This window comes from Balaenoptera acutorostrata, chromosome 6, assembly GCF_949987535.1.
Source record: "Balaenoptera acutorostrata chromosome 6, mBalAcu1.1, whole genome shotgun sequence".
Classification (NCBI taxonomy): Eukaryota; Metazoa; Chordata; class Mammalia; order Artiodactyla; family Balaenopteridae; genus Balaenoptera; species Balaenoptera acutorostrata.
The window spans coordinates 101,676,075-101,690,262 of NC_080069.1; the positions used below are offsets into that span (position 1 = coordinate 101,676,075).

A 14,188-nucleotide genomic window follows, 5' to 3' on the forward strand; every position below is an offset into this window, starting at 1 on the left:
TTCCTCTTTATACACCCTACACTTCTTCCAAATGGAACTACTTAATCTTGCCCAGAGGTATCCCTTCCTACCTCTGTGCCTTATTTGTACTGCTCCCATTACTTAGAATGACGAGCCTCTTGTTTCCCATCATCACAAATCCTATGTGAAATCTTTCCTGATCCTTTCATTAAAAAAAATTTTTTTTATTGAAGTATAGTTGATTTACAATATTGTGTTAAGCTTCAGGTGGGATCCTTTCATTTTTAAGAACTCTTTTCTCCCTCTGAATTTCTAATACCATTTTAGCAGCGTCCTCTTTTGTCCTTTCACTCTTTAGTGAGCTCCAAGACTGTCTCGATGCTGTGGAAGGTACAAAGATGAACGCTATTTATTCTACTGATACTACTGTTAGGCTCTCTTACGCTCTCGAGGGCGGGCTTTGCCTAGACTTACCTGTGTCTGGCCTATTGTAGAGAAGGTGCTCGTATACTTGTTGAATAAACCAGTGGTTACCAGTTGACTTTCAAGGAAAGGGCATACGTTCATTTGTCAGGCAAATATTGAGTACCTACTATGTGTTAGACTCTCTTCTAAGAGCAGGTAATACAGGTATGAAAAAGGCAGACTGGTGCTTGCTTGCATGGAGATTATATTTTTATGGGTGGGAGGCAGGGAACAAACAAACCAGAAAAATAATAGCTGTTGCTAAGTGCGTTGGATGTCATTGTGAAAGGGTTGTGAGTTTGAGGGTGTCTGGGAGACTCTTGGATTAAATAGCCAGGGAAGATGACACCACAAAGTGACATTTAAGCTGAGATCTGAATAATAAGAAAGATAATCTTGGGGGAAGTTTAAGGGCAGAGGTTCAATGCAGAGAAAACAGGCAGTGCAAAGGCCCTAGCGTGGGAATGAGCTTGGAGGAAGAGAAAAAAGACCAGAGTGGGCAGAGCAAAGTGGGCAGAGAGACAAATATGAGATGAATGAGGGGAGGTCAGTGTGCTAGGAAGAGGAATATTGATTTTTATTCTAAATGTGAAGGGACACCTTTGGGGGATGGGAAGGTTGGGTTTAAATAGTGGAGGAATGACTTGAATTCTTTACTATGTGGATACTGGCCTGTGAGGTGGCAAGGCTGGAGATAAGGAGTTATGAGCTGGCAATAGTCCAGGTGAGAATTTCTTTTTTTTAAGGCTACAAAGCGCTTTTTGCACTGCCTTAGCTGTGTCCCACAAATTTTAACGCATAGCATTTTCATTATCTTTCAGTCCTAAATATTCACTAACATCCATTAGGGATGATTCTTTGACTCACAGGTAATTTAGAAGTGTGTTTCTAAGCTTCCAAACAGGAAACTTTAACAATTACCTCAAGTTTTTTCATTGTTCTGTGGCCAGATCATATACTTTGTATGACACTGACGCTTTGAAATATGACTTGCTTTATGGACTAGGAGATGGTTGGTTTTCACCACTGTTCTATGTGTGCTTGAAGTACATACTGTTTTCAGATACACTGTTCTGTGTGTCCAACAGATCAAGCTTATAAATGCTCTCATCCAAACCTTCCATATCCATCTGATTTTGTCTGCTTGGTTTATCAATTCCTAACAGAGATGTTAAAAATCTCCCACTTTGGCTTGTGAATTGATTTCTCCTTGTAGTTGTGTCAGTTTCTGCTAGACAGATTTGAAGCTATGTTCCTGGTGCACAACTGTTCTACCTTCCAGGTGATTTGAACCCCTTTTCTTTTTTTTTTTTTTTTTTTGGAAGAGGGATCAAACTTATGTTTAATATCTAACAGATATGTATTAGAAATAACTACTTGGACCGGAGTCCAGGATGGTTTCTACCTCTTCCCTTAAAATGTAGACTTAGACCAACAAGGGATGAATCTCCAAAATATACAAACAGCTCATGCAGCTCAACATCAAAAAAAAAAAAAACCCAATCAAAAACTGGGTGGAAGAGCCAAATAGACATTTCTCCAAAGAAGACACACAGACGGGCAATAGGCACATGAAAAGATGCTCAACATCACCCACTAGAGAAATGCAAATCAAAACTAAAACGAGGCACCACCTCACACCAGTCAGAATGGCCATCATCAAAAAATCTACAAACAACAAATGCTGGAGAGGGTGCGGAGAAAAGGGAACCCTCCTACACTGTTGGTGGGAATGTAATGGAGGTTCCTTAAAAAACCGAAGATAGAGCCACCATATGATCCAGCAGTCCCACCCCTGGGCATATACCCGGAGAAGACCACAATTCAAAAGGACACACGCACCCCAATGTTCACCGCAGCACGATCCACAACAGCCAGAACATGGAAGCAACCCAAATGTCCAACCAAATAAACCACATTACACTGGGTGTCATCCAAGCCAAGATTTTTCTCCAGGAAAGTGCAAACAAGCTCATTTGAATTAAAGTCTTCATTCTTCTCCCAGTTAGCAGTCAGTGTCCCAGAAGGTCAGTCTCCATTATGTCCTTTAAAAGTTGTGAATCGGGGCTTCCCTGGTGGCGCAGTGGTTGAGAATCTGCCTGCTAATGCAGGGGACACGGGTTCGAGCCCTGGTCTGGGAAGATCCCACATGCCACGGAGCAGCTGGGCCCGTGAGCCACAATTGCTGAGCCTGCGCGTCTGGAGCCTGTGCCCCGCAACGGGAGGGGCCGCGATAGAGAAAGGCCCGCGCACCGTGATGAAGAGCGGTCCCCGCACCGCGATGAAGAGTGGCCCCCGCTTGCCGCAACTGGAGAAAGCCCTCGCACGAACCGAAGACCAAGCTCACTCACAGGTGTCTTTCCACAGGGCTGGCTCCGCGCTCCTCCATGTGGCCTCTCATCCTCCAGGGCCCCCCTGGCTGGACAGCCCAGGATAGCCTGAGCTTGTTTACTTTACTGGAGGGGACCCCTTCCAGGGCCCGAGAGTGGACTCTTGTCTAACACTCGGAAATGAATTGTCCCAGGAGACACATGTACTGAAAAAACAAAAGACTTTACTGAAAAGGGGCGCTGGAGTGGATAGCGGCAGAGTAACGGAACCCAGGAGAACTGCTCTGCCTTGTGGCTCACCGTCTCAGGTTTTACGGAGATGGGGTTGGTTTCCAGGTTGTCTCTGGCCAGTCATCTTGCTCATGCCCATATTTGGTCCAACCCAGGGCCCTTCCGGGTGGCGCACGCATGCTCCAGTCAAGATGGATTCCAGCGTGAGGGTTCCTGGGAGGTTGGGCGGGACATCTGAACCCCTTTTCATTACGTGGTGATAGTCCTCCTTAGCAGTGCCTTTTATCTTAAAGTCGACTTCATCTTATGATACAGCCAACACCAGCTTCCTTTTGGTTACCATCTGTTTCTTAACTGGAGTTTAGTCAAAAGAATTTTATTAACAGTTTTTTGGAAATATAATCCACATACCATAAAATTCATCTGAGTTTTGTCGACGTGCATTCTTTCTGGCTGCCTGTGGGGTTGGACTTAACTCTGCCTCTGTGTACCCTCCATTCCCCCGGCCTAGTTGTAGGTTTTACTTTCTCTCCCACCTCCTCCTAGACTGACACTGTCCACCCCACTACATTTTTCTTCTTTCTAGTTTACTAACACGGTTTCTATCTTCTAGTGGTTATTTTAGGATTTTTAATGTGCATGTTTATCTTAAATGATAATTTTTATCCGTCTTACAAATAAATTTAGAATAATTCAATTCCAGGCAGCCTGAGGATGGCCCCGCCTTCTCCCAGTTACCAAGCCTGTCAATACTGCCTTCAGCTCTGGCTACAGGGGTTGGGTTTTGTCTTTTCCAAGAGAGTTTGGGGCTGACACAGCAGTCACACAGGCCATTCCCTTCCTGCTCCTGTGAACTTGGGAGAGGAGGAGGGGGCCAGTGAAGACCCACCCCCTCCCCATGCCCACTGCCTCCTCACCACTCCCTCGTCCCCCACCCCGGAATTTTCAGGGAGCGTTCTGGCCTCACCAGAGGAGGCTGGATCCCGGATCTGGGTCACCCCTTCCCCGGATCTGAAGGCTCTTCTGCACGTGTGGCCTGAGCCCCGAAAAGTCGGTGAGGGCAGCGGGGCAGCGTCCGATTTCCGCTGGGAGCCTGAGCCTGCCGGGGTCGGAGTCGGGGTCGGGGTCGGGCCCTCAGGCCAGGCCGGCCGGCTCCAGGTCCTGGGGCAGGATGCGGCCCCTCTTGCAGGTCTTCTCCAGGCGCCGCTCAGCCTTGGCCGCCTTGTTCTCGCGCGGGTTCTGCTGCCACGGGTCCCGCAGCTGTTGCGTCTTCTCCGCCACACGCGCCGTGCGCTTCTCGCATGCGCGCTGGCGCTGCGCCCCCCTCTTCTTGCGCTTCGGGGCCTCCTGCAGCAGGTGCTCGTCGTCGCGGATCTTCACGCCCTCGGCCTTGTCCAGCAGGTTCGTCCACTGCATCTTTGCCTCAAGCTCCCGGGCCGGGCCTGGCCCGCGCCCGCGGCCCGCAGCTCCTCCAGCCGGGCCCGCCGCGCCCGCAGGCGCTTCAGCGGCTGCCTAGGTCCTGCCTGTTAGCGGCGTCAGGTTGCTCTTCCGCTTCTGCCTCTTCTCCTTCCTGCGCTGCGCCTTGCGGGACGGCTTCTCTTCGGTCGCCTCTACCTTGTTGAAGAGCAGCCCCGGCCGGCCCTGCGCCTCCTCGCGGGGCGCCTCAGGGCCCGCTCAGCGTCCTCCGCGCCTCGGGGGCCCTGGGCGCCTTCCGCTTTGCCCTCAGCTCTCGCTGCTGCTTCTCCTTCCGGTCGCGCTCCTGCTTCCTCCGCTTCTTCCGCTTCCTCCGACGTCTTTTCTCCAAAACGGCGGGAGACAGCTCCTTGGCGCTGCCCTGGCCCCGCGCCTCCGGTATCTTTTCAGGCAGGCGCTGCCGCAGAACGTCCAAGGCAAGTGAAGAGGCTCTTTGTCCAGGCCGTCCGCAGGGGCCCCGGTGGAGCTGGAGGCCTCCTCCTCCTCGGCTGCCACCGGTTTCCGGACCTGAGACTTCTCCGCGGGGGCCCGGGCCTTGGCCTCTGCAGCCTTTTCCTCCCGCTCCTGGGATTTCTTCAGTGCTTTCTTCCTCTCCTTTTTTAGGAGTCCGGCAGCTTCTAAGACTTGAGTTTTGCCAGCCGACTTGCGCTTCTGTGGCTCGGGCCTGGGCCGGGAGCAGATCTTCTTGGCCAGGCTCTGCAGGTAAGCATACTTCGCGAGCAGAGGAGCCATGGCTGGAGGCTCAGGGGTCGGGTGGGGCTCGCTTGGGGTCCTACTCGGGGGAGGAGGGCCGGGGTTCAGCATCCCGGCGGCACCCGGCAGTCCCCGGCCCACGCTACCCTCACCTACCCGGCTGCGCTCACCAGAAACACTCCATGGATTAGGGTGGTAGTGGCTTGATCACCTGGGCGGTTGTTGGTGCCGTCCTTGAGGACGGAAGAGATTAGGGGAGGTGTAAGTTTGGAGAGCTGTTGCAGGGAAATTCTGCCAACTGGAACAGGAAAGTCTGCATAGGCTTTGGTATGGTATGCAGTAAAGGATTAACCTTTCCCCCAGAGAGGCCTGCCCTTTGCCCTTGGCTTCTGGGAGGTAACCTCTAAGACCTTGGAATGTCCTGCCTGATTTGTTTAACTTGGGGACGTTTGGCCATGCCAGATAGTCTATGCTAGCAGTGTGATTTATAGTAGGGGTCCTTGGGTCATGAGGCGTGAACTTGACCTCTGGAGAATAAGGTTGTCCACATGAGCAGTCAGCCATATCTATGTGACTGAGCCCCAGTAAAACCTCTAGACACCAAGGTTCATGTGAGCTTGTCTGGTTGGCAGTAGCTCATGCATATTGTCACACATTGTACCTGTGAGAAATAAACAGTGTCTGCATAACTCCACTAGTGTCCTGTGCTATAGGTCCCATGCTTGGGACTCTCCTGGACCCTTCTCTATGTACCTCTTCCCTTAGCTGCTTTTAATCTGTGTCCCTGTGCTGTCATAAACTGTAACTGTGAGTATAGCAGCTTTCAGTGGGTTTTATGAGTCCTTCTAGCAAATTATCAAACTCGAGGGTGATCTTGGGGGCTCTCTAACTTGCAGTTGATAACAGAGGTAAAGATGGCCTTGTAGACCCCCGAACTTTGCATTGAGGGTATATACAAATTTAACAAAGAGAAGCCCTGTGTGACTCAGGTCTTATACTCTATTGGTCAGCTGAGTCCAGGGAGACCTGAAGAGTAAAAAGAGAATAGAGAACCTGTTGTCTCTTGACCAGTGTCTCAGAGGATTTCTCTTTTCCTTTATGCCAGTGTCACATTAAGAATCATCTACACTCTTCTGGTAAGAGAGCTGCCTATAAGTGTAACCTGGAAAGACAGCAGAGAAAGGCAGTGCCTTTAGTCATTGTGCATGATGAAATCTGTGGGAAGAAATAACACTCCTGATATGTCAACACAAGTATGGTTTTCATCTAATTGAATCCATTCATCACTACATTAAAAAAGAAGCTGATGCAATTGAAAAGTGAGTTCAGTTAGTCCATCCTCCCACAAAAACAGTCGCGCGCACGCGCGTGTGTGCATGTGTGTGTGTTGATGTGAATCTCATCTTAAAGAAAATGTAAATTCTGGCTTCAGACAAATGAAGGTTTATTTCATATGGCGACCTCCTTGTATACTGCTGATGGTTACAGCATGTGGAATTACTTATAACTAAAGCCTTTGACTGAAAATGTGGACATAGCACTCAATTTATCATCCTCTTCTCTGAGATTTAAAAGCTTTTTAGAACACAAGCTAATACCAGTTTCTGTTTTAACAAATCAGTAAGTATCTTTTCATGGACTAAATGACTTCCCCATTTGGCACCTCTCAGACCACGCCCCTCCCCCACCCCCCTACCCCCTTGGCTGCAGAGGTTGTAATATATGTGCTGGATACAGGCAGCTTGGAAGAGTGTGTCTTATTTCACAGACTCCAGCAAGGCAAGGGCAGCAAGAGTAATTGTTCAGAACTGTGAAAACCAAACACTCTTTCCTCGATATCTCAGCTTGGATCAGGATTGCATTAGTTATCTATTGCTGTGTAACAAATTACCCCAAATTTAGTGGCTTAAAATGATATACATTTATTAACTCACAGTTTCTGTGGTCAAGAGTTTGGCATAGCTTAGCTGATTCCTTTGTTTTAGGGTTCCTCACAAGACTGAAATAAAGTTGCCAGCTGAAGCTGTGGTCTCATATGAAAGCTCAGCTGGGAAGGATCCACTTCTAAGCTCATCCAGGTTGTTGGCAGAATTCAGTTCCCAGAGGACTGTTTGACTGAGGGTTGCAGATCCTTCCTAGCTATTGGCTGGAGATTGCTCTCCAATCTTTGCCATGTGGACCTCTCCAGCGTGGCCACTTTTTTCATCAAAGTATGCAAGCTGAGAAAGCAATATGGAAAATCTAGCAAGACAGAGATTACAACATAATTATGGAGGTGACATCCCATCACTTCTGCTGTATTCTGTTGGCCTTCTCACTCTCAAGGGGAGGGGATTACACAGAGTGTGAATACCAGGAGGTGAACACTGGGAGCTATCATAGTGTCAGTCCACCAGCAGGACAGGGTCCCTGGTTGAGCGAGTCACAGTAATATCCTCTTATAGGGAATGTGCTGCATGTTTCTGAGTTTCAAAAATATTTGTGGATAGGTTCAGCAGGTGAATTATGTCTTTGAAGAAACTATGAGGTCTTGGTGGCAAATTACGTCTTTATTCTGGCTAATTTTCTCATTTTTCCCATGAAATATTGTTTTCCATTCTCTCCAAAGAATCTGTTTTCTTTCATTCCTCCTTTATTGTAACCTAATAAATGCCTGGTCAAATTAGAACCTGGAAAGAGCTCGGGGTCCTTGAGGTTGGGCAGAATAGCCTAGAACTTAGCAGGTGGGCAGTAATGTGTTGGCTCAAGGCAGCTTTCTGACCTTGGCTTTTCTCAGTTTTACTATTTCTCTTTTATGTTTATGAGGCTCTGAATTAGGCACCCACACAGCTCCAGAGTTGCTTCCTAGCAGTGTCTTCATGACAAAGCATTTCCAGGGAATTCCATGCTTTACTCTCTGGAGTTTTAAAGCCTATTGAATTGGTTCCCACCAGTGGTCCTTGTAGACATTACTAAAAGTTACAGATGACATTCTGACTGAAGACCAATATGAAGCACCCACGTGTCTTTTTCAAGTGGGCAACAATCTCAGGGATTAGGAAATTGTGGTTGCTACTGTTGTTTTCGGTCACCAAAAAGTATGAAACAAATTCACCCAATCACTCATTCACATGTTGACCTATACTCATTCGAGAACTGTCATTGACTGTTGGTATTGAGAATGACAAGATGCAAAAGGCAGTCACTACCTTTATTAATCCTCACTCTTCTTTCCCTTCTTGGCTTTCTTCTTAGCATCCACAAAGGTGTTTGCATGCTGCTCTAGCCTCTCCTAGAGATAGAAAATGTTTTACCTCTAATGCTTGTTAGGGTCTCAGCAGACTCAGAACTACTATTTCCTAGGTCTGAACACAAAGAGTCAAGGGCAATTCTTAGGCCCAATCAAATCAGCAGCTCCTTCTTCATGTTCTTCTGGGGACCCAGGGGCTATTCAGAGCCTGCCTGCATTGAGCTGGACCCAAGAGTATGCAAGCTTCCTGTTTTCGTAACGTGCTTGGGGGTGGTGGACAGGAAAGGGGAGGAGGTGGGGGGATGCTAGGTATCTGAAGTCTAGAGAAGATGATTAGAGTCTTTTAAAAGATGAGATCAGCAAATCTCTTGAGCCTGTGGTGAGGCCTAGGGGTAGTTTTCAAACAAGTTAGTGTATGCTAGAATCACCTGCGGAAATTTTTTTTAATACAAATTCTATTTGCAGATATTTTGATCCAGGGGCGGTCAAAACACGGCCTAGGAATCTGCATTTGCACTTAGCATTCCTCACATTACAGATGCTGAAGGTCTAAAAAGCACCGTTTAGAAACGGTGAGACTTTAGCAAAATAGGTAGATCACATGTAAACCATAAGAAGAAAAATCCAGAGAATGAATTTACTATTTGTTTTTCCCTTCATAGATTTCAGATATATAATCATAAACACAATACCACCTACTTGTTATTTTTGACCAGAGGTGGAATGGTTTCAATGCTTATTAACTGAGGGAAAACTGAAAGCTGTAATTAAACCAACTGGCTACTTAATTCGGTCATTCATCTACTCCATCGAAGGAGCATTCATTCATATCCTTTCTTTTCTTTGATTCAAGAACATAGTCACCTATGCTTTTTGAATGAAAGTCAGCAGCCTTTCACAGCTAGACAAAGCCAGCTTGGGACAACCAGACAACGTCTCCTCTATATTTATGCCTTTAAATCACACCCTGAGTAGCCACTGTTGTTCTCTCTTGAGGAAAACAAACCGAAGTTTGGAATTACAAAGACTCAGAGGGGGAAGTCTCTGATCTGCTTAAGGAAAAAAGAGCAAGATACAAGATAAGAATATAATATAATTACTATAATATAACATCCATCTATATGTATATAGATATGTAATATTTTTATGATGCAAAATTTTAATGATTTTTATGAAATATTGTGCTGCAATATTTTTATGAGGAGAAAGAGGTGAAGATAGACTCTACCCTGTTAATATTTTTTCCCCCTTTGGGGAATTGGAGATGAGATTGGTGTGGGAAATTATTAACTTAATTTTTTATATCTGTGCAGTATTCTACCTGTTAACAGTGAACCTATAATTTTTTGGTATAAAAATTAAAGAACAGTAAGTGCAGGGAAATTCCAGCTTTCAGGTCCAAAGTCTTGGGTATTTTAAAGTTAAAGGAAGAGGCTAGGTATGGAGGTAGATGGACTCCAGTTGGCCTCCCATCAAATGCCTTTGCTCAGTGTCTTTCAGGTTAGATTTGCTAATGATTTGAGATGACGGACTGTTTGCTTTCTTCTTTCCTCAATGTGTGCATGCTACAAGGGGTTTCCCTCTTAGCAAGAGGCCAAGTGGGGATCAACATACAAACACAAAGCACCCCCCAAATGAGTAAGAAGATGGCAGGATTTCTGATAAGACATCAAATGTGCCCTGATTTTGGAGTTGAGATTTTTGTTTGTTACTGAAAGTGACCAACTGCTTATTCCTTAAGAGTGACCAGCAAAAGTCCTGGGGCCTGCCCAAGTTTTGAGGCAGAGGTAGGGAAACCATTCATTCATTCATTCATTCACTAAATAAATTTTTAAAGGTGAGTAGAGGGCCAAAAAAAAGTTGGATATTGATTTCATCTGCTAGTAGCGCTTGGTCAACAGCTGGTTATTTTAGCTATTATAATTGAAAATCGGTAAAATTCAATTTATAATTTAAGAAATTACCAAAAGCACAAAAGGACAAATATTATGTGATCCCATTTATATGAGGTTCCTAGAGTAGTCAAATTCATAGACAGAAAATAGGATGCTTGTTGCCAAGGGCTGGGGGAGGAGAAAGGGAAGTTAGTGTTTAATGGGTACGGAGTTTCAGTTGGGGAGGATAAAAAAGTTCTGGAGATGGATGGTTGCACAGCAATGTGAATGTACTTAATGCCGCAGAACTGTACACCTGAGAATGGTTAAAATGGTAAATTTTATGTTATGTATGTTTTGCCACAATTTAAAAAGATAGAAAATGCAAGATGCTTCCAGAAACCTCTTCAAAGTGCAGCTTTCTTGGATCTTACTACCCTTGCAGTGTGGACCTAATTTTTACAATTCAAGGGGAAAGTACTGAGGTGACCAACTGTCCCACTGTGCCTGGAACTGAGGGGCTTCTCTGGATGCAGGACTTTCAGTGCTAAATCAGAAAGTCCCAGGAAACCCAGAGCAAGTTGGTCACTTGAACAGTAGCCACCACAAGCACACCTTGTGTGCTTGGAGGAAAAACAACAGGATGGCAAGATTGTTAACCATGGAGAACAAGGTGAAGTAGTGGGTGGTGAGGCAGAGTCTTGATGGGGTAAGCAAGACCAATCAAGTCTTCCTGCACCTACAGTAGTGGAGATGCTTTTTTTTTTTCTTCAATTTCATTTGAAATCTGAATTGCTTTGACTTCTTTTAATTTACCTTTTCGATTATCAGTGAACAATTCGAATAAGAAAATGGTGCAGACCTAGAGTTGGAGGTGCTGGCAAAGGATACGCTGCAGGACATAATGCAGAGACTGCCTGTTTTGTGTGTGTCCAAGTTAACCCCCCAGGTCTTCTGCAGAATAAACAAAAAGCTGAAATGGCTTCCTTTGATGACCCATTTGGCTGCCTGAGGGCAAAAATCCCCTGACAGGCCTTTTTGCTCGCTGCCGACTGATCAGCGTTTTACCGAAGCAAGAAATCAAAGTGGCTTGGTTTTTTTTGTCTCCTCTAGTTCTCTTTCTCATATTTAAGTCATTTTATTTTGTATTATTTTATTTTATTTTTAGAGGAAATTAATGTATTGTTGTTTTCCCTTGTGCATGATTAAATAGTATGCTAATAATTTTACCTATGTCTTTGAGTTATTGTTTGACTCTTATTCTGAAGGCTCCACTGTGAATGTGTAGATTAAAGCGAACCTGGATCTTTTCTGGTCCTGGACCCCTTGGGTCCTTGGCTTATCTTCTCTTGGCTCCTGTCATAATGCTTATGTGGCGATTGCGCTCTCTGGCTCTCACACACTAAACTGATTCTTGGTCACATTTGTTTCTGCTTCTGGTTCTTGCTCTAGTTGAACAGGGTGGGTTGAATCTACCCTGGTGACAACAGTGGTGGCATCTGGGTTTTAATTCTGTGGCCTGGCCATTAAGTGATTTCTGTCAAGTGGCAGTTGATAAGAATCTGTAATCTGATTTCTGTGACCTTTTTTTGGTTGTATGCCTGAGGATTCTGATTGTTGCTGGCACTTGAATGCAAGGTTGAAAAGTTTTTGGTGTTTTTCTTCCTAGATTCTCTCTGTTTATGTATTTCGGTTTGTGTCAATTTGGCTTCCTCTGACCCTCAAGCTCAGAGCCTTTTTTCTTCTTTCAGAATTCTGGTAATTTTTCATGTGCATTTATTGTGGTCCCAATTGTGCCAGTATGCTAAGTTAAAATTCCTGCACCAAAATTAAAAGGAAGCTGAATCCTTAGTATTCAACTGTCTGCTTTTGTTATTCTTAACAACTGAATAATGCCAAAATTACTTTCTTCAGGATTTATAAAATAAGGCTAAAGAAAGGAGATTATCACTATTGTTTAAAAAAAAAGAAAAGAAAAAATAATGGACCTAGAAAAAAGGAGAAACTATTTTGGTAAATTCAGAGGGAAAAATCACAAAATTACACAGATTTTCAACACTATGTTTCCCAAGAGGAACAAATGGTGATTAATTACATGTTTTTATTCTTCAACTGATCAATATCCTTAATAAATATTAATGCCTATATTTTTACCTTAAATTCTTAAACTCCTCTAACTTGTATAAGAGTTGATAAAAATTCCCGGTTTATAAATATGAAATAGTTTTTGAGCAAACAGAGATACTTTGTCTACCTCTAGAGAGAGTTGATAAGTTAGATTTTAAGATCTCAAAATCATTAGATTTTGCTCCATCAGGAGCAAATGCCTTTTCTGATTAACTTCTATAAAAATTTCAATATATTAAGTGCTTATATAAATGTAAAATAAGAGAAACTAAAAATTCTAAATATGATTTAAATATGTTGACTATATAATAAATTTTTTTTGCTAAAGCTGTAACCTAGGGAAAAAAAGGCTTAAGTGTGATATTCATTTACAGCCTTGGATACTAGGTTAGAAAATCAAATGGAAAAATTTGCTTTAAAACATGTTGGAGATTTTAACATATCATAATGTAAAGGTATGGAAAACAGCTTTTTGAAATATTCATAATCAAGATGACTCTGAAAATTAAACTGACTTAATAAATTTGTTTAAAAACAATTTTATCTCTTCCCTCTATGCCAGTCTTGGATAGATTTTTTTTCATGGAAAGCCTAATTAACTTGAATTTCCTAAATTCTCTCTTAGTTTAGCTGGTTAGATTACCTAAAATCACTTTGTTTAAGATTACAAAATCAAGGGAACTATACTCAATATCTTGTAATAACCTACGTGGAAGAGAATGTAAAAAAGTTATATATATATATGTGTATGTATATATATATATATATATATATATATATATATATATATATATATATATATATAAATGAATCACTTTACTGCACACCTGAAACTAACACAATATTGTAAATCAACTATATTTCAGTAAAAATTTTAAAAAAGGTTACAAAATCACAAAATCATGTGTTCAACTGAATTAAATTATAAAAGGTAATTTCTTTATAGAAAGAGACCTGTGGACAAAAATAGCTATATAGTTCTTGCTTTTCTGCTTCAGGTTTTCTGTGTCTAGAGAAAAAACTTGATTGCTCTGGTTAAAGACAGCAATTACTAAAAATCCTGAGATTATACTGGTATAATTATTAAAAAATAAATATCTCTTTACAAGATAATGGATATATTTTGTCTGTTTATCAAGGGGATTGTTACAGTTTATTAACATGGCAAACTTTATATATTTTATGCATAGTCTTATATATTTAACAGATGAAACAATCATAAACTCACAAAAAAGTTGGAAATACTGCCAAGACCTCTTATTTCCTGAGCTATTTGAGAGTAATTTGCAAACCCGATGTCCTATCACTGTCTGATGTGTATGATATTTCCTACAAGGCCATTCTTCCATAAAACCACAATACAACTATCAAAATTGCGAAGTTAACTTTGTTATGTTATTACTGTACAATCCTCAGACCACACTCAAGCTTTCTAATAATATCCTGTGTAGGAAAAAGACCCAGTTCGGAATCAAGAGTTGCATTTGGTTGTCATGTCTCTTTTGTCTGGAACAGTTCTTCACACTTCCCTTGACTTTCATGACCTTGGCACCTTGGAAGATTATAGGTCATTTACTTCATAGAGTGTCCCTCAATCTGAATTGGCCTGATGCTTCCTTATGACTAACACAGGTTATGCATCTTTGGCAGGAATAGCACAGAAGTGATGCTTGCTTTTCTCACAGCATCCTATCAGGTGGAGAAGGGTGTCATTTTGTCCCATTACTGGGGGTGTTTACTTTGATCACTTGGTTGAAGTGGTGTCTTTCAGGCTTCTCTTCTATAAAGTTCTCTTCTCAATTGCC

At 43.3% G+C, this 14,188-nt stretch overlaps 1 protein-coding gene and 1 pseudogene across 1 annotated transcript in view; one reads left to right on the forward strand and one right to left on the reverse strand.

Moving 5' to 3' along the window:
• Window positions 1-4,121: 4,121 nt before the first annotated feature.
• Window positions 4,122-5,192, reverse strand: LOC103019483 (surfeit locus protein 6-like; annotated as a pseudogene).
• PALM2AKAP2 (PALM2 and AKAP2 fusion) overlaps window positions 5,148-14,188 on the forward strand; it is a 506,958-nt gene continuing 497,917 nt past the window's right edge. The window contains exon 1 of the mRNA XM_057548010.1: window positions 5,148-5,162. The gene's annotated coding sequence lies outside the window, so the exon portion shown is untranslated. The remainder of the gene's footprint in view (window positions 5,163-14,188) is intronic.